The sequence below is a fragment of the Nasonia vitripennis genome, chromosome 3, assembly GCF_009193385.2.
Source record: "Nasonia vitripennis strain AsymCx chromosome 3, Nvit_psr_1.1, whole genome shotgun sequence".
Classification (NCBI taxonomy): Eukaryota; Metazoa; Arthropoda; class Insecta; order Hymenoptera; family Pteromalidae; genus Nasonia; species Nasonia vitripennis.
Window position 1 is genome coordinate 12,424,960 of NC_045759.1, and position 26,254 is coordinate 12,451,213.

Sequence of the window (26,254 nt, forward strand, 5' to 3'; positions counted from 1 at the left end):
TTTTTTGCTTCAGGCGAACATAATTCAATTGAAGTACATTCTTGCAGCCGAGTTAATGACGCAGAAATGTATTATAATTGTTATATGGAGCTTGACTCTTGGCTGCTTTTTCAGGAATTTCAATACTGCGAGGTTTCGTTCGCCTTCGACTCGGTGCGTTGAAGTAAAACAGCTGTTTATAATTTCACCGGACTGTTTTAATGAGTCTGGTATTTAAAAAAATGTTATTACATACATGCTGATTAAATTACACGCACGCAGAGAGTGTACTTATGAATTATGCATGGTTAAAATTTTTCGCGATGTTGGTTAACTTCGCTTCTCTGAAATCCTTAAATTCGCGGAATAAAATTATATTGAGGTAAATAAATACATGAATGAGTGACCAGTACTTGGCTATTCACCGACAGTGCACGGAGAGAAATCGTCCAATAAAATTCAGTATATTCTGCAGGAATTTTTACCATATTGAACAGTAATTTCGTCACAGACTGATAGTTTAACTTTTACTGGACTAGTTAAATCCAATTCCTCTTTTAAAAAGTGGTACCGGAAAATTGAAGCCGAAAATGGAGTAGTTATTTTAATGGCGGTAAATTTAAACATTCTAACCTTAAAATGTAGCGCACGCGGAGCGCGCTTAAATGCACCTAGTTAGAAAGGACAATACACTATTTTTTATGGAGGCATCCCTGGTAGAAACGGAATCCAAGTTCTGAGGTTGTCAATCTAAGATGGTAGTTGGTAGTTTTCTTTGTCAGTTTTTGTTACAAGGTGTAATGCTTTTTATCCTAGTTCTTTGGCAGTTTTTAGATCGAGTATTCTTAACTATTTACTTCCGAAGGTAGTTTGGTTAAATCATGCATTTGGTTAATGGCGATGTGAGATTAGAATTGGAAAATCATTACTAGCAGGCTTGTATTTGAGTTTTTTTAATGAAAGTATATAGAATAATGATTTGCATGCGAAAAGTCATCCGAAAAATTTGGACTGACCGGGGACTCGGGAACCCGAGCCCTATACAAGAATAGCCGCGTGCCTTAGCCAACTGAGCCACGCAGACGTTGTCATTTGACCAACTATCTTTGGCATTACTTTTCGACAACGGCTCGATATAAGAGCTGTCAAAGAACTAGGATAAAAAGCGTCACATTTTGTAACAAGAACTGACAAAGAAAACTACCAAGTTCTTAGCTTTTTCACCATTTTAAATCGGCCAATTTCTACCAGGGATTGAAAATCATAAATTTCGAATTCCTGGCCTCACCACGTTACGTTGTCACACTGAAAAAAAAACAGAGCAGTTTGTACTGTAAAACACAGCAATTTTAGCTAGTGTTGCCACCGTAGCGACTGTTCAGTGATATGATAAAAAAATTATAAGTAATGACCATTATGGGACCAATAAGTAACAAAATTAAAAATTTTCATGTAACTCATTTGCTAATAGTCACTCTGCATGCAGTAATGGGATGGTAATCCCAAGTTGATGGTTGTTATTCAAGGTATTTTACTCTTTTATATGATCAGATTTATATTAAATTATTTAGATTTTTTTATGTTTAAAAAGGTTATACGTGACCTACATATCCTCGAGATAGAGACAGCTTGCCAAGACCTGCTAAAACTACCAATGGCCTATCGCTGTTTTTACTGAACAGTCGCTACGCTGGCAACACAGCTAAAATTGCCGTGCTTTACAGCAGAAACTGCTGCAATTTTATTTGTTACAAATTAATTGAAATCGAAGAACCTTAGAAAAAATCTCGGAAAAAATCCTGCTCCGATCGGGACTCGAAGCTGCAACCTTTGGGACAAGAGCCGGATCACCTACTTATTCCGCCACGGCGTTATCAAAAAACAGGTTCACCAACACAGCCAAGGAAAATGAAGTGAAATTTTCGAGTAAATATCTTGACTTCACCGAGCGGCCAACCTCCTTTATCCACACAGGACCCAATAAACTGATTGCGTGGACTCTCTCAAATCGATCGCGTGGACAGTTGAAGAAATGGGGCGCGCGAATTCAACGCAGAACTTCGGACAAGAGCGACAGCCGCGCGAAGAAGCAGCAGGCATCTCGGAGCAAATGAATTTAGCTGCAACTCGGAATGGATTCACGCGCGCAACTATAATGCATACGTATGCTGCTCCGCGGATACGGCAAATTACTGGCATCAGGAGGAGGACTCGGGCGTCGGGTGGAGGCTCGCAGTCGCGTGACTGCTTTCTGGTAAAATATACAGGTATAAAGTTCCTTGGCACTCGCTAATAAAGACGCTGGGGCCGCGTCAAGACTCTCCGCTGCCGCTGCTGCTCTCGGTGGCAGCGGCGGGATCGGGAGTAGTTCCGAGCAACTCCGCCGCGGCGCCTTCATACATAAATTAGGCATGTGCAAGCATTAAGGGATCTTGTAAAGTCCAAGTTCCTTCTACTCTCTCCCGCTGCCGGCGGGGGAGGCTGTGTGTATACTACGTGATTTAATTTTTTACGCTCGCGCTGCGAGTTTTATGACTCAATTCGCGGACGTATTTACCGGCGAGAATAAAAGTTTGCGCGCGCAGGCTGCAGGCTGCGGGATAACGCGAGCGGCGGAGTGGAGGGCAAAAACGAACCAACCGCCCGCACCTGTCCCTCCCCTTCGCGAATGATTCGACCGCGTTTTAAAACTTAACCGCACCTTCTTCTCGTGTCCTTCTCACGCGCACTAATCTAATCCCTGCACTCGCATCCCGTTGTCGCGGGGTTTAACTGCTACTCCTTTAAGACGTCGAAGCACAGCGCACCGCACGAAGAAAATCAATTCCTTAGTCGGCAAGCGCGACGAGTGGTAGCTATAAAAGCCGGGAGCTGTTTCTGCCGGAGGTAAAAAAATCAATCCAATTCCTTGTCCCGGCGCCTCGGCCGTGTCGACATTCCTCGCATAAAGAAAATCAATTTCTCGAAGCTTCGTCTTGCGTTTCGCTATCTATACTTAAAGTCAGGAGGCCCGGCACGGCGCGCGTCCAAACTATCGGAAAGCTCGCGGGCTGCGCAGCGGCGGCAGCAGCAGCTTTGTTCTCCGGTCATCGCTCGCGGCGCGCCGGCAACTTTCGTGATAAAGTTATGTGCCGTGCGACGACGTCACCGCGGCTTGAAAGGAGAACCGGAGTCTTATATACGCTGCAAGCGCGCCTACTGTACACAGCTGACAGTCGCACGATTATCCTTTAAAAGCTTCGGCTCTTACCTCGACGACAAAAGCACGTATTATGTACGTCGTCTCGGCTTTGATGTTTATTGTCGGAGCGCTGCAGCCTTGTTCTCTCGGTATCCATTATGTATACGAAATAGATTAACGGCCGACCTTCTTTTGCAAGCGCAGTTCAAAGCGAGCGAAGTTTGCCGTGTATTCGGCGCATCAGCGCGCATTGCGTTTAATAAGCGAAATTGAATAATTGCAGCAGCAGAGCAGCTGGCCTACGTGTGCGTCGAGCATCTGTTGGATACTCGTAACCGGACGGACAATTATCGGCTATCGTTGATCTCCAGTATACGATCCTCGCGCATTGTTATTGTTGGATCCGAGGGCAAATCGTAATGGAGAAGGTAAATCAAGTTGAAAGCCTCTGTCAAAGAAGCGAAATGAGCTTCCCGATGCGGCAGATAAGATAAAAAATCTTTCAAACTCCCGCGCAGCCAGCGCCTAGTGCGTATATCTTAGCTCGAATAAAGCCGTCTCGAAATTCAATCGGCCCGGCCGAATACGCAAGATCAGCCTCTCGTAAATTACTCACTCGAAAAAGAAGCAGCTCTTGAAACCGAATAAAAGCGAGCGCGCGGCGCGCACGCGATTAAGACGTTCTAGCGCCGCGGGGCCGGCGTGGCCCATTCATTCCGGTCCCATCTCTTGTAATTTTAATTAGGTATAAGCTGGAATACAGAGTCGTCGCCGGCGGTGGATTATGAAATTTCCCTCGCACCCCCTCTCGGGGAAGAAGTCGCGCGCGCGCGCTCGCTTCCGCCACAGCTGCAGGAAAGTTCGAGCGAAAGTCAGTCGTTCAAGTTTGCGAGCGGGCGGATGACCGATATATATATATATATATATATATATATATATATATATATATATATATATATATATATATATTTTTTTTTTTTTTTTTTCTCGCTCGCGCGACTGCCAGCGCCGTCGCCGCTTGATGTACGAGGGCAAGTTTTCCGGATTCGTCAGCGAATCGTTTTAATAACGGAACCTCCGAACTTTGCGCACGAGATCAGAGTGCGTGATGTATGGGGTCGCCGCGAATTTCCGAGTGGCTGGCTTCGATATGTCGGTGCGGCCGAAATTTTATTTTTTCGGTACTTTGCGCGCCGATGCGAACAAAGCCGAAGAAACACAATATAATCCGCGCGCGTAACGACGTTTAACTTTGAGACCCGCGCTCTTTGCTGAATAATTTCGCACTCTGTGTGTTACCACGGCGAGCTGCGCATCGTGCGCATGTTGTATTAATTAGATGTAAAGCTCTCAAAGTCAAACTCGGCAAATCCCGCGTGTATTTACCATAACCTGGCGGTACTTAGTATAGCGACACAATACGTTCATAATAGATTTTGCAGCGCGTCATAGCCATATTGAATTAGCATCGCCATTGTTGTATCTCCTTTATAATACTTTTTACGAGTTTCACAGCTGCGACGCGATCAATCCCAATCGAGCGGCGAAGCGCGAAAAATTGACCAATTAGAGGCAAATCGAGCGAAAGCCGGGGGAATTGAATTTTTCTAAAATACACGCAGATCACTTTTATCGACTCCGTCGGGCTATACGTTTCACTTAAAATTAATCCGAACGCGCAGAGCTCATCTCGCGCCATTTCAGCGGAGCGCGTCTTCCTCTCGCAGCCCGCTGTGTGGAATAAAGGAGCCGAGCGCGGAGCCAGCGAGGGATAAGGGAAAAAACAAAGCAGCCCACAAAACGATTACGTTGTTTATCGATCGACTTCTCGACGGCTATGCTTCCTCGCTCGCGGAGCTGCAGACGACGACGATAGCTGTATGCATATATATATGTAGACTTTACTGCGCGCGGGCGCGAGCTGTAAGTTTATAAATTCTTGGCTGCGGCTGCTCAGCCGTACGTACACGTATACTCGGATAGATGCGCAGGGGAGGAAGGGGCGCAAAAAATTAGTTGACGCACTGCCAACTTTCCCAATTGGATGACAAGCCCGCGCGTCATCGTACGCTATACAGCCGCAGTGTTACAAGTATTTAACGCAAACACCGCGGCTTCTAATGCAGCGCTACGCTGGAAAATATTACCCCTTCTCCGCATTAGAGTTTACGCGCGGCTCTATAGCTTAGGTAACTACCGCGTAACAGTCGGTCGTAGAGCTTGCAGGGAGATAGCGCGCGCGGGGAAGCTTATCTCGACTGCAGTGTATAGGCACTTGCTGGAATCTCATCGGCGCGGATTTGGCGGCGGCTAAATGACTTATGTACCGCCGTAATAAATAAGTCGATTGCGTATACCCGTGAATTTTTCGCGCTTTGCGCGCATAAGCCCGCGGGCATCACACAGCCAAGGTACATGCGCGAGTACAGGGGTCGGTTTCCCTCGACCTTATCCTCCCTCCTCGAGGGTAAGGCTCGCGGAAGCGGCGGTCGAGCCGCTGTCCGGCCGCATGAAGGATGGCTCCTTCCATTTGGCGCGCTGAGGGAGGAGCTCGAGAGTATACACACGGTGCAGGGCAACGAACACGGCGCGCAGACAAGCAGGAAACATTCGAGCTAAGTATGCACATAATCTAGGTGTGCTGCTCTCCTGCCCTTATTCGCCTTTATGCCTGGCGCTGCACGGCTCGCGCTCGGCCCTATTTACGTGCACCGGCCATTCCCCCCCCCCCCCCCCCCTAGTTAAATCGAGCGCGTGAATTCGCGCGAAGCGATGCAACGGACCTCTTATACTCCGCCGAACGAAAGCGCGGCAATTTCGCTCAAGCCTCGCTCCGAGAGAGCGACTTCCGAAGTGCGACAAACGAGAGACGGCGACCCCAAAAGGAGCGGGCCGTAAAAGCGCCAATCAAGCTTATCCTCGGCCAGCCAGGCTCTCGCGGCGAGTCAAAGCCGAGCCACTCGCACGCGAAAAGCGGAATCGCGCAGCGGGATTCTCGAGATCTGCAGCGGCATCGCGCCACGCAAACGACGCGTGCAGCGCAACTTTCTCCCGCTTCTCGCGCCCGCGCGAACGAGTGGAACGACGCATAAACGTCAGGGCCAGCGCTGGCGCCATTCGGAAGCAATGAATGCACGCCTCCGAGTCGCGCATTATACGATCTTCTAGCGGCGCAGCAGCGGCAGCAGCCGCAACAGCAGTAGTCTGGTATAAATGGGCGAAATAGCGTCGGCACGCGCGCGAAGCGCTGCACGTATAATTGGCCTGGCCCATCTCGGAGAACGCGAAAGGGGTGGCGCGGCGGAATTAATTTACCCCATAGGAAATTGGAAAGCTCGCGTGACGAGCTTTACTTTTCGCGCGATGCGCTGCACGCTCTCGCGCCTAATGCACCTGCTTGTGCGCGTTGCAGCAGCTACACGTACTCGCGTTATTCTTCTGCCGGCGCGCTGCGTTTATCTCGCTCTCTTCTCTGCACACACCTATGCGCGCGCGCGCGCGCGGCTTTACACGGCAAGTTACTCGAGAGAGGATCCGACACACGTGCGCCCCTCGTCGATTATTTCCGAATGCGTGTGCGCAATCCCGCGAGAATATGGATCGAACTTAGGAGTCGTTGTTACATTCCAACTGGACTTACACGATGGCTCATAGTTTGCAAACTTTGGGCTTGGATGGTTGTCGTCACTCACCTTCTGCAAAATAAAAGAAAATCACAAATTAATCCCTGAATAAAATTCTCTTCGCGACGTCATAAATTTGACTGAACAACATCCTATCATAGAATTCGTGTTATTTTCTCGCATTGGTCTTGCAAAATTTTTGACAATGGTCCAATGAGACTTCAGAAATGGAAGAATTACATGTCGTAATAAAAGCCTACTCGCATTAACTTTTTGATGAACAAGCAGCAAGCTTTGGAAAGCAAGTCTCGTGTAATTGTGATAAGATATCTCGAGCATTTTTTCGAGATGAGGCGTAATTCCGTTTCCCCTGACAATCTCGAACTTTTTCGAGGATCCCGAAAAATCTCGAGATTATCGAGAAATTTCGAGATTCTTGAAAAGTTTCAATAAAAAAATAAGTAAAAAAAATTAACGCTTGCATACGTACGATGTTCAAAAATATGTTTTGCTTTAGCTGGAAAATTGTTAGTCTTACAAATAGGGGTTCCCGACAAACCTGAATATGCATTAGAATATATAAATTTAAATCATATATAATAATATATACAAATGGCGTTTGATGCAAGAAAAAATCAAGTCTATATTAATAGTGCGCTCTATGGTTTTCTTGTTACCCCGGGCTTTCGTATTCCGCAGGGATTCTATCGAAGAATTTCGGATACTCAAAAAACCTCGGTAAAAAATATAATATCAAAGCGTATATGCAATGTTCAAAAATACGTTTTGGTCTAGCTGGAAAATTGTTAGTCTCTTGTAGTGGTTTCGCCTCGGCTTTCACAAGGAACCTTAACATTTTTTCAAACATAAGATACGAAGAATTCAAAAGCTTATATAGTCCAGAGAAACACAATCAACAGAAAAATAATACAGTCAGCAGAACAACCAATTTTTAATTCAGGTAGTTATTTGTAAAAAGTAAATTATATTACTTTGAATTCTTCGCCGATGAAGATGATGCAGTTGAGAGATTCGCGCGTTCGATAAGTGGTGTGTGTAATTCTTTCGCGCGAACACGTCTCTTTGACTTCGTCGAGAAAGCATTGAAAATAGGTAGCCGTTTCAAACACCTGTACATTTACTTCAAGAGTTCTGGAAGACTTATACGTTGTAGGTATTTAGGAAGAAGATTCACCTAAACATCAAGAGCTTAGCTTTCTTAAAACTTATGTTATAACGTAAAACATTTTTTTGATACTCTGTTTCTGAAACACGGTTTCGCGTGTGCTGCCTCGCAAAAGCATAAATGCAAAATTGAGCTGCACAGAAGTCGTGTCAAAAAATACAGTTCAAAATACAGTTCGATAGTATATTATACGTAACACGTGCGCATATAAGGTGCCTCCGGCCTTTTTTCGACTCGCATGCGAGAATCACCTACTTCGCGCACTAGTTCCTTCGTCCACTAATTAAATTACACTCTTTACTTATTTCCTTAACTATATACCGAAGTTTTTCGAAAATCCCGAAATATTTCGAGAATCCCAAGAAGCGTCGAGATTCTCGAAATATTTCGGGATTCTCGACAACTCTCGGGATTCTCGAGACGAGACGAGATCTCGAAGTCGAGACGGGATTTTTTTCTCGAGACGGGACGAGAAATCTCGAGCCTTTTTTCAGTCTCGCACATCCTTAGTACCGAGAATGTTATTTCATTACTCGATATCGTGGAATCCATTTCGCAAAACAATGAAAAACCTGTTAAAGTTAAACTATAATAATACACCGTTTTGTTGTTTATCGCGGCAAAGACGTGAAATCTGCTAGTCTTCACGGCGGGAAATGAAATGTCCTACTCTTCGTGAGTGATTTGGGAAGTGCTATAGTCTTTATTGGAAGCGACGATATGTGCTCCCATTAAAAGTCGCCTTAATGCCAGTTGTAGGCACAAACAACGCGGAAATTAATGCGTACGTTACAAAAACTATCGTGTAAGCGGGTTTTTTGACCTCGTGTGGTCGCAGTACTGTCTGGCTCGTAAGCGCTCGCCTCGACTCGTATTATGGTATTAATTTTTTAGTTCAAAAGTCTTACTGCAAAAGTTTAAAAAGTTGTGCATAACCTTGAAAATTTTATGGGAGACCAATAAGAGATCATCGCAAGATTATCTAGAAATGGCCATTTTCAAGCACCTCAATTATGAATCAATGGATTAAAAATAGGCAGGAAAACGATTTTAGTAAAACAAAATCGGCCTTTTGTTTTCCCGCGTAAATCGGCGGACACCCTCACTTGGAAAAAGTCACACACGAATATCAACATTCGCTTGCACTTTTGATCGTCCCCCCGGCTTTTGTCGCTGATTGTTATTATTAGATCGACGCGATACACACGCGCGGACAATAACAGCGTCGATCGTGCTATCTCTCGTCGGATCGAATCTCGTTTGCACGCGCGTTGATCTTCAAATGAAGTAATTCGCGGCGCCGGTCTGAAATTGACTGAATTTCGCTACGAATTAAACTTTCAATTTGCCCGCTCGGCCGTACAGACGTGTACGCATGTGTGCATAGGCAGATCGCACAATGCAGGAGGGTCCCGGAAACGGGTGAAAGCTCGGCAGCAACGAATGGCTATTTTGAGATTGACCGATGACGAGAATCAACCGAAATGCTCAGCTGGAATGAAGCGTATCTTTCTTGTTCACGGGTACGAGTAGAGTTTTAATCTTAGTTCGGGATAGAGCGAACGAGAAAGGCCGGAAGTGGAAATTAGCGACGAGGAAGATAGGAGCGCGTCCTCGATCCAAACGACAATCAGCAGAAATAAATCAACAAAGCCGGCGAGCTAAAAAAAGCCCCAAAACTCATCGTTCCCTCCTCGAATTCATCAGGCAGCACGTAGTCGCCCGGAGGCAACGTCACGTGTGTGCTCAGCTCCGAGATTTTCGCAAAGCGACGTTGCTCCCAGCAGCAGCAGTAGACAATCGAAAGCGCGCGCGCGCTCGCGCACGACGAATCACTTCCGGCGCCAGCTTTGTCTTTTCCTCCTCCTCCTCCTTCTCCACACGTCGTTCGCGCTCGCCTATACTGGCCTCAGATCGATAGCGCGCCGGATTCGCTCTCGCTCTCTTACGAGGAGTAGACCGAACTGGTAATGGACTCGGGAAAGAGAGTCGCATTTGTATTTGTCAGTTATTAATTCCGCGTAATTCTCCGGCCTATCGACTCCCCGAAGCCGTCCCCCGCGACGGCTGAATAAATTTTTCTTTGCTTTGTTCTCTCGGTCCTGTCGGGCACGTGTGTATTGTACTTCCAGCGACGGCCAGTTTGTCACTGGGGGAGGAAATTCGCAGCTCACAAGTCGATAAGTGGAAGTCGTGACTGAGGAATTGCCTTGGGGGGCGATGACGACTGTTTTCGGTTTCGTCCGCAAAGTTGTTCGTTACCGCGATTTACAATTTCCGACTGCGTCTCTCTGTCATCATAGACGCGCGCGCGCCATCCCGAAAAAAGCCGCAGCAGCGTCACAGCTGCCGAGCCCCGAATCTGTCAAACTCGGCAACGCGCATTAGTACATACGAATTTCGTGCGTAGCCACACGCGGCACAAATTAGCCAGCGCATTAGGATAAAAAATTCGATGTCTCGAGCCCGCTGCAAAGACCGCCGGAGGTAGGAAAAAGCTGTCCCCTCGTAGCACGCCGTGATCCGGCGGCCGAATGACGAGCTCTGTCGGCTGTCCGTCGTGCATAGTAGTGCTGGTATAGTCCCGCGAATGATTACACTTTGTCGGGTCGGGGCCGAAAGAGAGAAATAGAGATAAAGAGAAAGCGCTTGAAAGAGCGAAGGGGAATCCGAAATGGGGAAACCGGAATATCGACGAGTCGTGCCCGGCATAATGATAGAAATGTGTGTAGCGGCGGCGGCGGCTGTCCCTCTGCTCGTTTTATCTCCTGCTCGCCGCCGCCCCTCTCGGACGCTGCCGACACCACTTTTTTTACTCCCCCGTTTCTACTTTTCTCCTCGCATCCTCTCCACTTCTATCGGCGCGCTTTTTTCACCTCTATTTTTCCCTCCAGCCCTCCCTTCCGTGCGCGCGTCTTTCTCGCGCAAAGTTCTGCCCCCCTCATGCCGACTCACGAGCGCAGCAGCACCGGGATCGAAAGTTGGCGAACGCGAAGAAGCAAATGTTATTTACGGGCTGTAGCTGCGCAGCAACGTTTTCAATTGAAATTCCCTCTGTCCCAATCAAAGTCCTATTTTCCGGCACTAGCCGAGCGCCGTGCCGAGGAACGATAATGGAGCCGAGTGCAGACTGCGCTAGCTATGGCCGCCGCCCGCCCGCCCGAAGATTCGCCGAGAGCTACGTGTGTGCGCGCGGCTTTCTTTCCTCCGTTGCTCGTACTTGTTACTCCTCGTGCATCGGAGCCGGCCCGCTGTGATGGACGGGTCTAATTGAGTGTTGGATTTGATCGATAACGCTGTCTCCTCGCAGCCGGGGAAAAATGGGTTCGTCGTTCGCGCGGTTCTGTTTGCCAAGGAAATAAGCCGTACTGCAGGCCGCGGCCCAGTTTCCCAGAAGCTCAGCCGCGTCGAGCCATGCAAAAGGCGGCGAGAGCTGCACTGCAGGCCGATTTGGCGCTCCAATCAGCGCCGACACGAACTCGCCGGTCATTACCGCGCAAATCCCTCGGCAGCTCGCTGCCAATTCAGTCGGCTCTGGCCTATCCGCCGGCTACAATTTCGCAAAGTGTGTCAGCAATAACCTCCTCTTACGTACAATTATTATACCGTCTAATAAAGCGCTCGCACGGATGTACGACGAAGGCGCGGCCCGCTTCGACCCCCCGTACACGCAGACTCGAACTCATCCTCGAGATCCCTTCGGCTATTCTAATCGCGCGCCCCGTCCGCTCGTTCCCGCTCTTTACTTCGATGCTTTGAATCTTTGAATTTTTCAAAATGCCCACGATCCAGACTCAGCTGGCGGGAAAAATTACGAAGCCCGTCTCTATTCTTGTGTATTTTCCCTGCGAGAGTTGAGGGGCTTCATTGAATAGCAGTTAGTTATTTGTTTATCATTGGCGAAGGCAGCGCGCGCACGCGCGCTCAGTAAGGGAAATTTATGCGATCCTCGACTCATGAATAAAATATATAGGTGCGCGACTATGGGCTGCCAGGACTACCTCCTCCGCTATTATTATTATTACCATGCGCGAGACTTTGATGTGTGTCAGTTCCTCGTCGCTGCTGAATAATTGAATGGTCCGTTTTTAAGGAGTAACAAGTACTCCTCCTCTTTTTCACGTGCGGCTATGTGTATGCGTGCCTTGATGTAGCGCATGCCTTATGAATGAGAGACGCGGGGACGATTCAATTTCCGCGCGTTGAATAACGGATTCGTGTCTCATCTTGAGCGTATAGCCTCTTGCACACTCTCTCCGCGTCGTAGATTTTCACTATTCAGCTTCGCTCTTTCGCGCTCGCTCTCGCGACAAGCGAGACACGCACTTTGCGAAACGGCAGCTGCAGCGCAGAAAAGCTAATCAAAATTCGCCGGGAAACAAAGAGCAGCTCTTTACATCCCGTCTTCTGCCGACCTTTAGTTACGCCGCCAGGCGGAACAGCGTGTTTGGATTCCGCGACAACGGACCAGTTGCAGGTTGCAGCGCAGCTAGGCCATACAATAAGGGAGGCAAAGTCCCTGACTTCCAATATCTCACTCGCTTTCAGCCGCTTCGCTGCAACGTACAGGGCGATGTCGAGGGATTCGACGACTACTGTTACGTGCCAGCTTGTACGCCGCGCTTCGCTGTCGGTGCATCGCGTCCTCGTGTTTTGAGCCGAAAATAGCCGCTTCCATACAGCCCTCGCTCCCTCTCCCGCGAGGATTATTCGCTGCAGCGTGCAGCTGTCGATTTTTCTCTCGAAACTCAAGCTCCTGCGATCACTTGGCTCGAGGCTTTTTGCACTTGGAATTATTCAAACATTAGTAATCATAATGTAGCTTCAGCAAACACGCCTGTTATCCTGCGCATGCTGCTCGCTCCATGAAACATCAGCATTTCATTCAATTATCTTCGTAGCACTGCGACTGTTTGCTCAATGTAATTGCCAGTCTCGATCTGTCTCCCGTTTTATCGAGCGATTGAAATTGATCGAAGGTTAATTCTCGGAATGCATAAATCACGCGTAACAATCGATGAAGGCAAACAAACGCGCAGCGCGGCGGCTGAAGGAAGATGCGTTTGCGCGTCGCTCTAACCCATCAGCGGATTCATTATCATTCATTTCCGCGAATGCGTTTCCTATTCCGCACGTTCGCTGGGCATTTTTTTTAACCACGCTAACGGGATGATAAAATATGATGATAAAATATGATAATGATACTGCGCTGCGAAGCCACATAAAAGCGAGCGAGAGAGCAGCGATATCGAAAAAACATTTCCTGCAACTTTCATCATCGACGCGCGCTTTCATTACTCGTTAGAATTATTTTGCCCTGCCACCGTTCTCTCTTTTGCGCGCGTGTTGACGAAAACAATCGTTCGCAATGTTCTCTCGCGCGCGAGTATATTTACCTGCACGTATGCGTATGCGCATCATTCCCGCTCGGTCATTATTCCTCGTTCTTCGATTTTTTTCCCGTGCCGTATAGGTATATGTATATATACCTATATACGGCACGGGAGCTACCGCGGCGCGGGTATATAATAACGAGCGCGATCGAAAACTCATTAGTACAGAGCTTTAATGAATTTATAATTGTCCTCCCGATTGGCTTCATCAGCGCGCCCTCAAGACTTTTCAGAAATTCTCCCGACCGGCGAGTTCTTTAACCCCGACAGCGCGGCTGTTATGGTATAGTATAGTACGCTTTCTTGCTCCGAATCACTCATGGTCACGAGATATATACCTACGCATCGTCACGTCGCGAGCTGACGGGGTGGAAAGTTTTCACGGTAATTTTATCGACAGCTTTAGCCTCGAAATTAGCCATTACCCGGCGAGATAAAAAATCCCTGCATTCGCCGTTACTTTCCTTCATCTCCGGCAAACTGAGCCGGCCTTTGGCCTGGAGTGGAAAAATCTTTAAAAACTCGCGCATAACCCGGTGCATTCTTAGCACGAAATCCGCCCGCGCAATGTATTCCATTACAAGCGCGGCGGCATCAAGATGAAGCACGCGCGCTGGCCGCGCGGGCATGCAACCTTAATTCATCATCGTAAACACATCACGGCAGCAGCGGCGGTATAAGTGCACATGCATCTCGGGGAAGCAAAAAGAGGACGAGGAGGAAGAAGAAGTTCTTTGCGCGGATCGCTCGGAGGGAATGGCAATAGGAGCAGCGCGGCGACAGCGACGGCGACGACGACTGGGAATGCGCCGGGAGAGGACGTGAGAGACAAGCGGTCGCGGATTCACCGCTCGGAAAATTCCCATTGACGAGTCGCGGTGCTCGAAACGGAGGATTCTCCGGGCGCTGAATTTTTCCCTATTCTTTCGAAGGGCTTTTATTAGATAAGAGCTGCCGCTGCTGTTGCTCTCGGAATGTCGGCTTCCGACCGACTGCTGCTGCTGCTCTGCTGCATTGTAAGACGCGCGCGACGACAATCGTTATTGGATTGAGTTATAGGCCTTCCTCGTCCTCTCTCTCTCTCTCTCTCTCTCTCTCTCTCTCTCTCTCTCTCTCTCTCTCTCTCTATCTCCGCGACGCTTCTTTTTCCGCCCCCTCTCAGCCGAGCTACTTTGATTTATGGACCGACGAGCGTGTATACGAAAAAATAATGCAAATTCTCGAATCGGCGCGGCACATGTAGTCGTAAACAGCCTTCCAGCAATTAAAGCCCGGGTAAAAACGCCGCGGCGCGCTTGCGGCTTCCATAATGGAAAAAAGGTCGGAAAAAGTAATTTCAACTCTCTTAAAATTGTTCTCCTCTCCCTCCTCCCCGCGTCAAAGAAGCGCGTTTATAACTCACTTTGAAATCTACTTAAATGACCTATATATACCGCGCGCGCAGCCCGAGACAGCGACGAGGAGAGATGGAATTCGATATGACGCAGCGGGCATTACAAAGTTTTCGTTGCCATTTGCGCGCGACCGACTTTATACATCGTCGAGTTCTCTCTGTCTGCCTCGCTTTCTCTGTCGCGCAGTCTCCAGCGCCGAGAGGATGTATACGCGCGAATAAGCGGAAATTGGATCGTAAAGAGGGACTTCTTTTCTTCGCGACTTCTTTTTTTGCCCCCTCGCAGAGCGAAGAGAAGAGCTAGGGAATCCACAGTCACGGCTTTCAATTCGCCCCGGGAGAAAGACAGAGTCTTTCAGACGATTCTAACGGTACTGCCGCTACTGCTACCGCGCGCGAGCTCTGTGGACGTCTAAAACTATTGTAAAGAGGCTCTCCAATTGTTTTACGTCTTTTCGCGTCGATGCTTTTTTTATCCGCCGGGCTCGCCATTGTTCGACGAGCTTCTGCAACTTATCTCCGAGCTCTCCACTCGGAAGGAGATAACCGCGATCTACACTCTTTCTTTGCGTCCTGTGTCAATCTGAGTTATGAAGTGCATGGAATCAAAGCATCACAGTCTAAGCAATGCCCCGACTATAAACGAATACTGTTGCGTGTGATGCGCACCGTATGTTCGCCTGCAGAATAACAAACAGCCAGCGTGGCTGCATCGATCCACATCCAAGCGACTCCGACTGCCGGACTGCATCGACGATTCACTATCTCTTTATCTCTTGCGCGCACACAAATCGCCCGCAAAGCTAAAATCCCTCCGATAAAAGAAAAGCGAAATGACGACGCAGCACACGCACATGCACATGCTCTCCCCGCGAACGAGAGTAAAACCACATTCAAGCCGCGCGACAACGACTGCATGTCAAGTGTGAGTCGAGTCTCGCAGCGTAATGGTCGTCGATATAAACGTTACCGCACATCAGCGAAAAGGAGATTATTCGTGGAATATTTTTTCAAACGTCGACGTGGTCTTTTTCCATAGATATATACTTTAACAATGCTCCCTTGTGATACGTTGGGGATCCCGATGATACCAAATCGAACAGAACTTAAGCCTTCGCATCAGAAACCATGGAGTTCACTACATAAACGTGAATGTGACTAAGATTTTCTTCCGCGATGAACGCCTGAACAACGCTTTTGAGAGTTCCACCTGACCCGTACGTCTTAGAGTGTAATTTCACCTGTAATATATATATATATATATATATATATATATATATATATATATATATATCAAGATTTATTTTTCACGCGAAAGCCCTATGCGCGCGTCAAAGGACATGAGTACGCAGGAGCACTTCATTCGAATATTTAGAAACTTCTGCTTTCTCCCTCCTAATTTCTAAAGTCGAGTATTAATATTAACACGGAGCGCGCGTATGCCGACGCGGAGCCTCAACGAGAAAGGGTCGAGTGCATAAAACATGTTTGCAAAGTAGAGTGTCCCGCTCCATACTCACACCGACGCAAATCGTACTCAAAGTTAAACAGCTGACGGAGTGTGTGCAGCTTTTGAAAAATCTACTTGTCCTGTCGCAGTAGTTTTCAACTTCACCTCGACCCGAGAGCAACACTGTTACATCGAGAGCGCAAAAGTCACGCGATCTCCTTATACGTGCGAATTTGCGCACAGCTCGTTAAGCACACACGAGAAGCAATAAGCTCGTCGTTATATTATACACAAGCGCCCCAAGCCAAGAAACAAGATAGTTAAATGGCAAAGCGAGCGCCGACACCGCCGCCGCATAAAGGATCGAATGAAGGCCCCATTTGAGTGTCAATTTACATTCAAGCCGGCCTCTCCCGCCGCCGCTACTGCCTCGTCCTCCTCCTCCTCCTCCTCCTCCGTACAATCAACGCGTATAACGTCTGGCGGCAGCCAATTTGCGAATCACCCAGCGCGAAAAATAGCTTGCACTCCACGCGGGAGGGAATATCAAAATTCACCCGCCATCCTGGAGGGGGTGTTGTTTGCATCTCCCCTTTGCTGCATGGTCTAGACTCAGACTGCAGATCGATCAGTTTTCACGATGCGAGACATATGTAAATGAAAGTAGAATCGTTTGAAAAAACACCACCCCGCAGAACGATGTGAGATCGACAATTGGAATCTGACGATAAAGAAACGAAGGGGGAAGTTTGCTCCGTTAGAACGCGGAGCTTGCCCTCTGATCGATGCAAATCCGATCAAGTTTTCAATGCTCACTGTTTCGCGGTCGGTCTGCAACTGTGATTAGATTGCCAGCAGTTATAGAAACAAATTTGGGGCAGCCTTATTGTACCCGCAGAGTTTTGATAGTTGCTAACAAAGCCAATTATGCAGCAGCGATCGAGTAGTCATCTACTTTCTAAGGCTACTCAGATTTTTCGATATTATAAATTTTATGCGAATATACAGTATATTGGTAAATAAATTACCGCAAAATTTCCAAGGGGCGCAATACCATAAGCGAAAAATATTTATAACATTTATTTTTGCCGATATATAATTATGAAATTTATATGTATATTCGTGTATTACTAGGATCGAAGTATCAGAAGAGAGCTTCAATTTGAGGGCTGGTGAGTTAAAAATCGTTGCCTAGGAAAAAAGTTGTCTAGGCTTGAAAATAGCGAAAAATCATGAAAACTTTTTTTATGAGCCCGCATTTTTTACGAGCCCGCAGCGGTCAATTTCCATCATCCGGGGCTCAAATTAAAGTTCTTTTCTTTTACTTTCGCTTTCAAAATTTAGATCAACGTTTTATTTTTTCGATCAACCCATCAATTATGGCTGTTCTTTATCTTTTTCAATGCCATATATATATATATATATATATATATATATATATATATAGCTATTAAAACCAGTAAAATGTTTAGTCTGATTTTTGAAAGCAAAATAAAAAGAAAAGAGCTACAATTTGAGCCCCAGGTGGTCGAAATTGACCGCTGGTATCAAAAGTTATAAGGATTTCAAAAATAAGTTAAAAATCGCCGATTTTCGTAAAGAATCCATAAGTATTCATGATTTTTCGCTATTTTCAAGCCTAGACAACTTTCTCTCTAGGCAACCATTTTTAACTCACCAGCCCTCAAATTGAAGCTCTCTTCTGATACTTCGATCCTAGTGATACACACTTTTGGATTGTATCTTCATACACTGAGTGGGTAAAGTTAAATCGTGGCTAGTTTTCGTTAATTTTTCCCATGTTAAATTCCCATAAGAGAATTGCCCGACAAAATATAGGTATTTTTTAATCTTGGGAACCCAAGGTTTTTCGGGTTCTGGGTGGCCTAAGGAACCCAAACAAGTTGGTCTGCTAGGTGTACACTCAAATTTGTTCACTCAGACCCCCTGAAGTGTCCGGTTTTCTGTGGATTTGCACATATACTTCTCTGCATTCTATTTTCCTTTCTCCTATATCTCCAAAAGCGCAAACAGCGGGAAAGAGAAAGATGTGCAAAGGGCGGAGAAGAACGACGACGTTGGTTTTGAAAACTTTAGTACCATACGAAGAGACTCCAGTGTAATTGATGTCCGCGGCCAGAGTTTTCCGAAACACGATATTTCCTGTGGACAGCTGCATTGAATTTCGTTTCGCTAGTTCAGTGCCGTACCCTGCATAGCTCGCCATAGTTTCTCTGACGGCGCTCCGGAGATTTCCCTTTATATTTATAGTTTTCCAATGCAGCAACCACGAGCTTTTGTGAAGCGAAAAGTCATTATCGCTCTTCTTCGTTAAACAACGGACGGAACGAACGAGTAATTTCGTTTTGCTAATTTGTCGATATGGGCCGGCAACGGCTAACAACAACTTTTAGCCAACCTATTTTTCAGAAGTAGCGTCGACGCGGCCTTTTTATTAGGAAACAGAAATAACGAATTTACAAACTGTAGTTTGCGCGAGTTAATTTTTCAGGTCGATGTACATCGCTGCTGATGATGCTGTTCTGCATAGTTTCAGCTTTTTTACAAGCTGTCGTTATTCTTTTGATGAAGCTGTAGAAGTATTTTATGGTTCAGAGTTTGCACCAGGCATCATATTATTTATGTGCGTTAAAATTGTGCAATTAGAAGTTTGATTGGTCAAACGACACCGGCTATACTCAGCTTTGTTGAACTTTCAAAGTACTTATATTTTTCATTAAATATTGGAAAAAATACTTGTACTATAGAGAGAAAAAACTTTTTTGTAACACATGCACGATTTTCACGTTTTTTGACCTAAAATTAGGGACAAAAGTAATCGTTTTCCGACCAGCGGGCATAAAAGTACTTTACGCCTGCTACTCAATTCATTGGCAAATATTCTAAAAACGCGAAAATCAGTACATGCGTTACAAAAAATATGGTTTGCATCAAGGGCTAAGCGGGCTTTTTGGCCTCGTGTGGTTGCAGTACTCGTCTGCGGCTCGAAACGCATTCGCCTTCGGCTCGGGCTAACTCGCCTTGACTCGTACTGCATACTCCACACTCGGTCTAAAAAAGCCCACTTTACGCCTTTGGTACACAATAACTATTTCCCCTTTCCTACAAAAGATGCAATTTGAATACTGCAGAAGCTCATTATTTTTCCGAGAACTGATAATTTTACAGAATTTCTGGTCAAAATTTTTTAAAATAAAGTACTATGAGAAATTTGTTTAAGGGTATTTCCAGTAACTTCGTTGTTGGCCAGCAATTCTGCCAAGAAATAGGGCCAATTTTCTACCTGGAAGTTGCTACATAAAATTATTATAATTATTGATATAAAAATAAAACGCGAGTGAAAATCATTTTCACAGCAATTTTTCTCATTTTACAAAAACCCCTGCAGCGTTTTCCAGAAAAGAAAACATTGTGAAAAAAATCTGCACACAAAAGTGATTAACGCTGAGCATTATCGGAACAGCAAAAAAGAAACCACTCGTATTTCGAATAAACAAAAAACTCAACTCTTATAGTATCCGTAAACTTTTGATATTCAAACCACTCGACTAGCAAACGAACAAAGAAATTAGGAAACACCGAAACAAATGCTTTGCTTCAAATTGTTGGTCCCGAGCTTGAAGTAGGGGAAGTGCATAGCCACTAAGAGAAAACAATGAAAAAAGGGGTGCTTTCGAGCTTTTTTGTTTTCAGCCTTTTTTCTACACGCACTGCTCATGAGTAAAATAGTATTTTATAAACCTAAGGTGTACACAGGGATAACCACAGCACAACTTTGTTCTCGAGAGAAGTATAGAATTTTTTGACATACCAGAAATCGATCATAGAAAAATACGACTTTTGTTTATTCTTTTTCTTTTTATTTATTTCAAATCTTTTATTATATAAAAAAACCTTGTATACTAAACGCGGAAAATAAATGGAATGAACACAAACAAATAAACAGAAGTAAAAGTTTGCACCCGACTCACAACTCTCTTTTCAAATGTTTTTGGAATTTTTTATATTTTTATCGGTATGCTCGACTGAAAATGAGCAACATTCCATTCATTTTATATGCATGAAAAAGGAGTCTTTACCTGCACTTGCCAAAAAAGCGCAATATGTAACCAGAAGGAGATGGCAATTTCTATCTTGGATGAGATTTAAGCGCGTGCTCAAATCTCGTCTTCGCTAGAAATAACAATTTTCCTCTCAAGTTGCGCGACATACTATTCATTTTTTCTGCGTTTATAAAACAGTCCTCATATTATAATTAATATCAGTAATACGTTTTTAAAATCACGATTACCAATATGCATAACCTTACAACAACTACAACAAAATGCTGTTCAAACTATGTATATTCGCACGTAGTTGATTTAAAAAATGCGCCAACTCATTGATTTTTTCCGTTCACATTACCGGTCAAACGACCAGTATTTTGTCGTCTAAATTACAAACAATGACCTACTCTTTAAAGTATTTTTCCTATATTACACGTAATTCCGCGCTAAAGCGTATAATTTCCTTTCTAGTTGCTCCCTGCAAAAAAATAGAGAGAGAAGGGATAAGTAGAGCGAAAAAAATGAAGCCTATAATAAATCGATGTGCGTCCAGTTAAACTTATAAATTCATAGATCGAACGACACGAGATGGTATAAGACATTTAACTGTATTATTAGAACGATCATGGAACACTCTAAAAAATGAGTAATAATGAAAGTTTGTTGCCTTAAATAGACTCTTGTCGAGTTTCTTTTTCATTTCCGTGTATAGCCAAATTTCAATTTTATTGAATTAGAGTTTGCCTGGATGGGAGTAAAGGTTTAAAAACAAATAAGTGTGAAAAATTGTTTTTATTTAATAATAGAGAGTTTATTAGAGATAATTAAACTTCAATACGCGCACAGTACACCCTTAAAGATTGTAAAACTTCGTCTTTTTTTTCTTAATAAATAGCTAACCTAGGTTGTGAACAAGATTTTTTTATTTTGCTTCCAAATTTAGCTGGAGAGTCACCTTGAGGGGACACGACGCCTTTAAAACCTTTAAAGGATTATGAGTAAAAATGACAAAATTAAAGTAAATCATTTGAAAATTTTTGTTTAGTGATATGTAGTACAAATACCGTTAACTTTACCGTGCTAAAACCTTAATTATCTCTGCTGGCTTATTGTGGCACTCGGTGCAATGTTTTGTGAATTTAAAAAAAGAATTAATTTGAGGGCTGGTGGGTTAAAAATGGTTGCCTAGGTCAAAAGTTGTCTAGGCTTGAAAATGGCAAAAAATCACCAACTTTTTAACGAAAATTAGCGATTTTTCCTATTTTTAAAATCCTTATAACTTTTGATCCCAACGGTCAATTTAAGCCATCCGCGGCTCAAAATGAAGCTCTTTCCTTATAATTTTGCTTTCAAAAATCGGATTAAACATTTTACCGGTTTCATCAGCTGTATATATGACAATGAAAAAGATCAAAAAACAGCTATAATTGATGGGCGCATATATATATATATATATGTAAGCCCTCAAATTATAGCTCTCTTCTAATACTTCGATCCTAGTAATACACATTTTTGGATTGCGCCTTTAGACATTGAGTGGGTAAAGTTGAATCGTGACTGATTTTCGTTTATTTTTCCCATGTTAAATTCCCATAAGAGAATTTAAAGTGCCCGGCAAAAAAAATATTAGGTATTTCCTAATCGCGGGAGCCCAACGTTTTTCGGGTTCTGGGTGGCCTAAGGAACCCAAAAAAGTTGGTCTGGGGGGTGTGCCCTCAAATTTCAATTTCGTTCACTCAGACCCCCAAAAGTGTCCGGTTTTTTCTGGATTTGCACATATGCACGTCAAATTTTATTGCAATCGGTTACGTTTTTCCAGAATGATAACAGTATACGTACACACATACACATATAGGCACAGACACACAAAGCCATCCGCACGGACATTTTCAAAAAACGCATGATTCGAACTCCAAACACCTTCAAATGCGTTTGTACGAAGTTTTAGCGAAACTGAAAATTTTACTATGACAAAGCTTCCTCTAGGAGGAAGCAAAAGGACTTTGACTTTTCACTATCAATTACCAAAGCCTTAATGCAGGTATAGCAGTTTGGATATTATTGATTATGTCTCTCAACGATGTAATGTTGTTTTCTTATGCGAAACATGGATGAAACATTTTATTTTTAATCCTCATGATTTATGAAGCTACTACTAGTCATAATGCAACTTTACATGAAGCAATCGTTACTGTTTTGTAAGATAAAATAATGAAAAAAGTGGCTTACTGTACCTGACAAACATATTCAATATAGAAATAGACTGATGTATTTGTTTATAAGATTTACAATAACTAGAAATTGGCTTAGCGCGCATGCCGCGCGCGTTGATTTTGTTGTTGTTGAACTCTCTGAAGTTGCTCCCTATTTACACTGTACCCACCAATGAAATTTTTTTATAACGGTCCGAATTGGCTCTGTAAGAGCTTCAATTCAATACTATCGCAATCTCCCTTTTAGAAATGGATTTTCTTCAAGTGATATTTTAATATGCAACTATTTTAAAAATAATTCTTTATTTATTTGTAATCCTATCAAATGAAATAATATTCATTTAAATAATAATTATAACAAGACTTTCATACGCTAGATAAGTATAATTTTAAATACTTTCAACTTGAATCAATTTAAGTTATGACTTCTGCAGAGCGTCCCAAGACGAACTACGTTTCTTTTTTAATAACACACATTATTTTTTTTATGTGTTCGGAAAACCGTTTTACTGTAAGGTAAACGTTTACTTTTAAACTAATACAGAAACATACAAGATTTTCGAAATAGCAACGGAATGTGGTAAATTCATTTACTTTCAGGTTATAATGTCGCTCCCAGCGAAGAGTTTCGCATCTCAGATAGTAATACGTCCTATATGTTATATGCATCAGCGACACATATAACAAATCGCGTTTTTCTGAGAATCATCCATAATATCTAAGTAGCATCGTGAATGATAGAAGAAAGGAGTCCGGTGTCAATGACCGACTCCACACAAGCCGTTTATAAACAAAATCCCAGCTCGCAGCGGTACTATATGCAGCGCCCACGCACAGCGACGTTCACACATCCTCGCACACCAGTCACTATTCTACAGATATATCTGTATAGGTATACAACACAGTTCGTAAGGGCGCAGGAGCAACCGAAGGGTGGGGGGGGGGGGGGGTGAAAACTCTGAGAGAATAACCGTGCATACCAGAAAACTCCATCGGAAATCGTGTTTTTTAGAGAGAAAAGATGTTCTTTCAGAGAGGGAGAGAGAGGGAGAGATGGTGACTTACCGCAATGCAGCAACGTATCCGCGGCCTATCGGGACGTCCAGAGGACGACACCCTCCGCTCCGCACGGCGACGTACCTTCTATCAGCCTCTTAATTCTTCTACTTTTTGCTCTTGCTTTTACACTGACAAGCTGAGTAGACGCATGAGCAACGCGTTGAAAACACACAAACAACAACAACAACAACAACAACAACAACAACAGCGCGGCCAAAGGTTATTCACACTTTCTTCTCTATATCTGTCTCGCTCTCGCATACATATAGCTCTCGCGCACACAGCCCCAGAATACGCGCGTATGGCTATAGCTATCAAGCTGGAGGAGCTGCAGCAACACTGTGCGGGTTCGCGGAGGACGCGAGCAGTCTTCAGGCCTGCGGCCTCGTCGTCTGGGTCCTGGGAGGACGCTGCACACAGCCGAGCAGAGTAAGTAATCGCAGCCGCAAAGAAAGCACTCGCGCACACACACTGGAGCAGACACGGGAGCCACAGGAGCGCAACGGCGGCCGATGGACTCGGACTACTCGGAGCTGCAGCGGAGCAGCAGAGAGTCGATATCAATCAACGCGCGTGCGTTGTCCCGCGGAGGGAGATGGATCCGAAATGCTTCGCTGCGTGTGCTCCTCCGTCGACGTCGTCGCGCGAAACAACCGTAACTCGCCGAGTCGCTGCGCGCGATTCGAGAGCACGCAAAGTCCACAGGTCAGGTACGGACAACGGAGCACTTACAGACACACACACACACACATACACACGCGCGAGAAGCGAGCGATTATCGGACACAGCTGTGCTGCAGTCCCTCTCTTTTCGGCTCCGCAACCGATCTTCCCTCCCTCTCTGCAACAACACTAGAGCAGCGCAGCTTGTTGACGGTTGCTCGGGCCGCCCTCGCCTTTCTCTCTCTCTCTCTCTCTCTCTCTCTCTCTCTCTCTCTCTCTCTCTCACTTGCGCCTCTTTGTATGTATATGCGCTACATGTGCGACAGCATAGCATTAGCGGTGTGAGCAAAGCGGCTATGAGTGTATGAGAAAGAGAGAGGAGAGAGAGCGGCGAGTAGTAGTAGAGTGCATGCACCCGCCGAATCGGGAGACACCTGCCGACCAACTCGACAAACGCGACCGCCCTTCAAGGGCGGGAGATTCGAATGGTTTAGTTATGCATAAGTACAGACGGGCTGCAGGCACTGTTGGGGCTTGGGGTAGGCTAAATGAAGGTAACGAGGTCATTCGATTTTTTTCTTTTTATTCAATTCCTTATACTGTGTATGGTACAATGGAAATTAAGTATATAACGACAAGAGATATAAGTAAGTGGAGTAATTATAGAGCTGAATAAGTTACATATATATATAGATCGAAATAACAAATTAATCGGTATACGTATACAAGCGCTTTACAAACCACGGAAAGGCTATCCTTACGCGCGTGTGTGTGGGTGTGGGTGTGTGTGTGTGTGCGCGCGTTTGTGTGTGTATAATAGAAATGTGCTTGCGCTCGCCCACTCGTATCTTGCATCTTATTATATTAATTATCCTTCTTAGTAAGATACATGTGTGTATCATCACTGCCTTTAATCGATAAATTAAAGTATACACAGTACGTACTGGAATTAAATCATCGCTCACTCTGACTTGTTTCTTTGTTTCTGCATTGCGCTCATCCTATAAATCTGATTTTATTATATATCTTTATTATTGTTATATCGATCTTCTGCTTATATTTTTGTTTGTCTTTTTTTATTTTTATCCTAGCATCGAATTCGTTATGTGTTAATTGCACTTTACATTTCGACATATACAGCTATCAGTTGCCGCATCGCGAAAGAGATATATCTTATTTTTTTTTTCATCATTTATTAGTATGCATCATATAAAGTACACACGACCAACGACGAAAATTTGTATATGTATACTATGCATACATACATATATATATATATATATATATATATATTTATTTATTTATTTACAAAGTTATGCGATTGCTTATATTTATCTATGCATTAGGCTGCCGCTACATGCCGTAATTTTTGGCTTGTTGGCAGCTCTAATTGTAATTGATTGAGTTTTTCGTATTACTTTGTCTCTTTCAACTCGAAGTGCTGAAATATGCTTGGTTTATTTATTTATTTACTTATGTTATTTTTATTGTCCAACTTGACCTGATAACGCTTGGTTTCGTTATGAAAGCTTCAGAGAGGACAATTGTAGTGAAATTACCTGTTCTAAATTATTTGCATCTTACTCACCCTGGGAAAATTTCTAAATCTGTACGTATATGTACAATAACACTCCCCTCCCACTCCCTCTCTCGTTTGCGATCTTTTCACCATTGAAGTAAAACTATTGTAGTAGTTTACGTTGAATTTGAACAGCATTTTAGACTCGATTTCATGATTACCATTTAAATTTATTACTTGTTAACATACATAGCTTATTCAACGTAATTAATGATGTCACAATGCAAACAATAAAATTTGGCTGATTATAATAATAATAATAATAATAATAATAATAATAATAATAATAATAATAATAATAATAATAATAATAATAATAATAATAATAATAATAATAACAATAATAATAACAATAATGTTGTAACTATTATTTAATTAAAAATTCGTAGCTTTTTATCTATAGATCATGGAAGAGTGAAAGAATAATTATTATACTCAGTCACTTTTGTAAGTACAAAAATTATTTCAT

General features: G+C 44.2%; 1 protein-coding gene across 2 annotated transcripts in view; it reads right to left on the reverse strand.

Annotated features, from left to right (window-relative positions):
• The window catches only part of LOC100114760 (semaphorin-1A), a 212,752-nt gene extending 188,305 nt beyond the window's left edge, over positions 1 to 24,447 (reverse strand). For both annotated transcript variants that reach the window (XM_008216231.4, XM_008216230.4), the window contains exons 1-2: positions 23,551 to 24,447; positions 6,853 to 6,855 (exon numbers count right to left, since the gene is read on the reverse strand). The gene's annotated coding sequence lies outside the window, so the exon portion shown is untranslated. The remainder of the gene's footprint in view (positions 1 to 6,852; positions 6,856 to 23,550) is intronic.
• Positions 24,448 to 26,254: the final 1,807 nt, after the last annotated feature.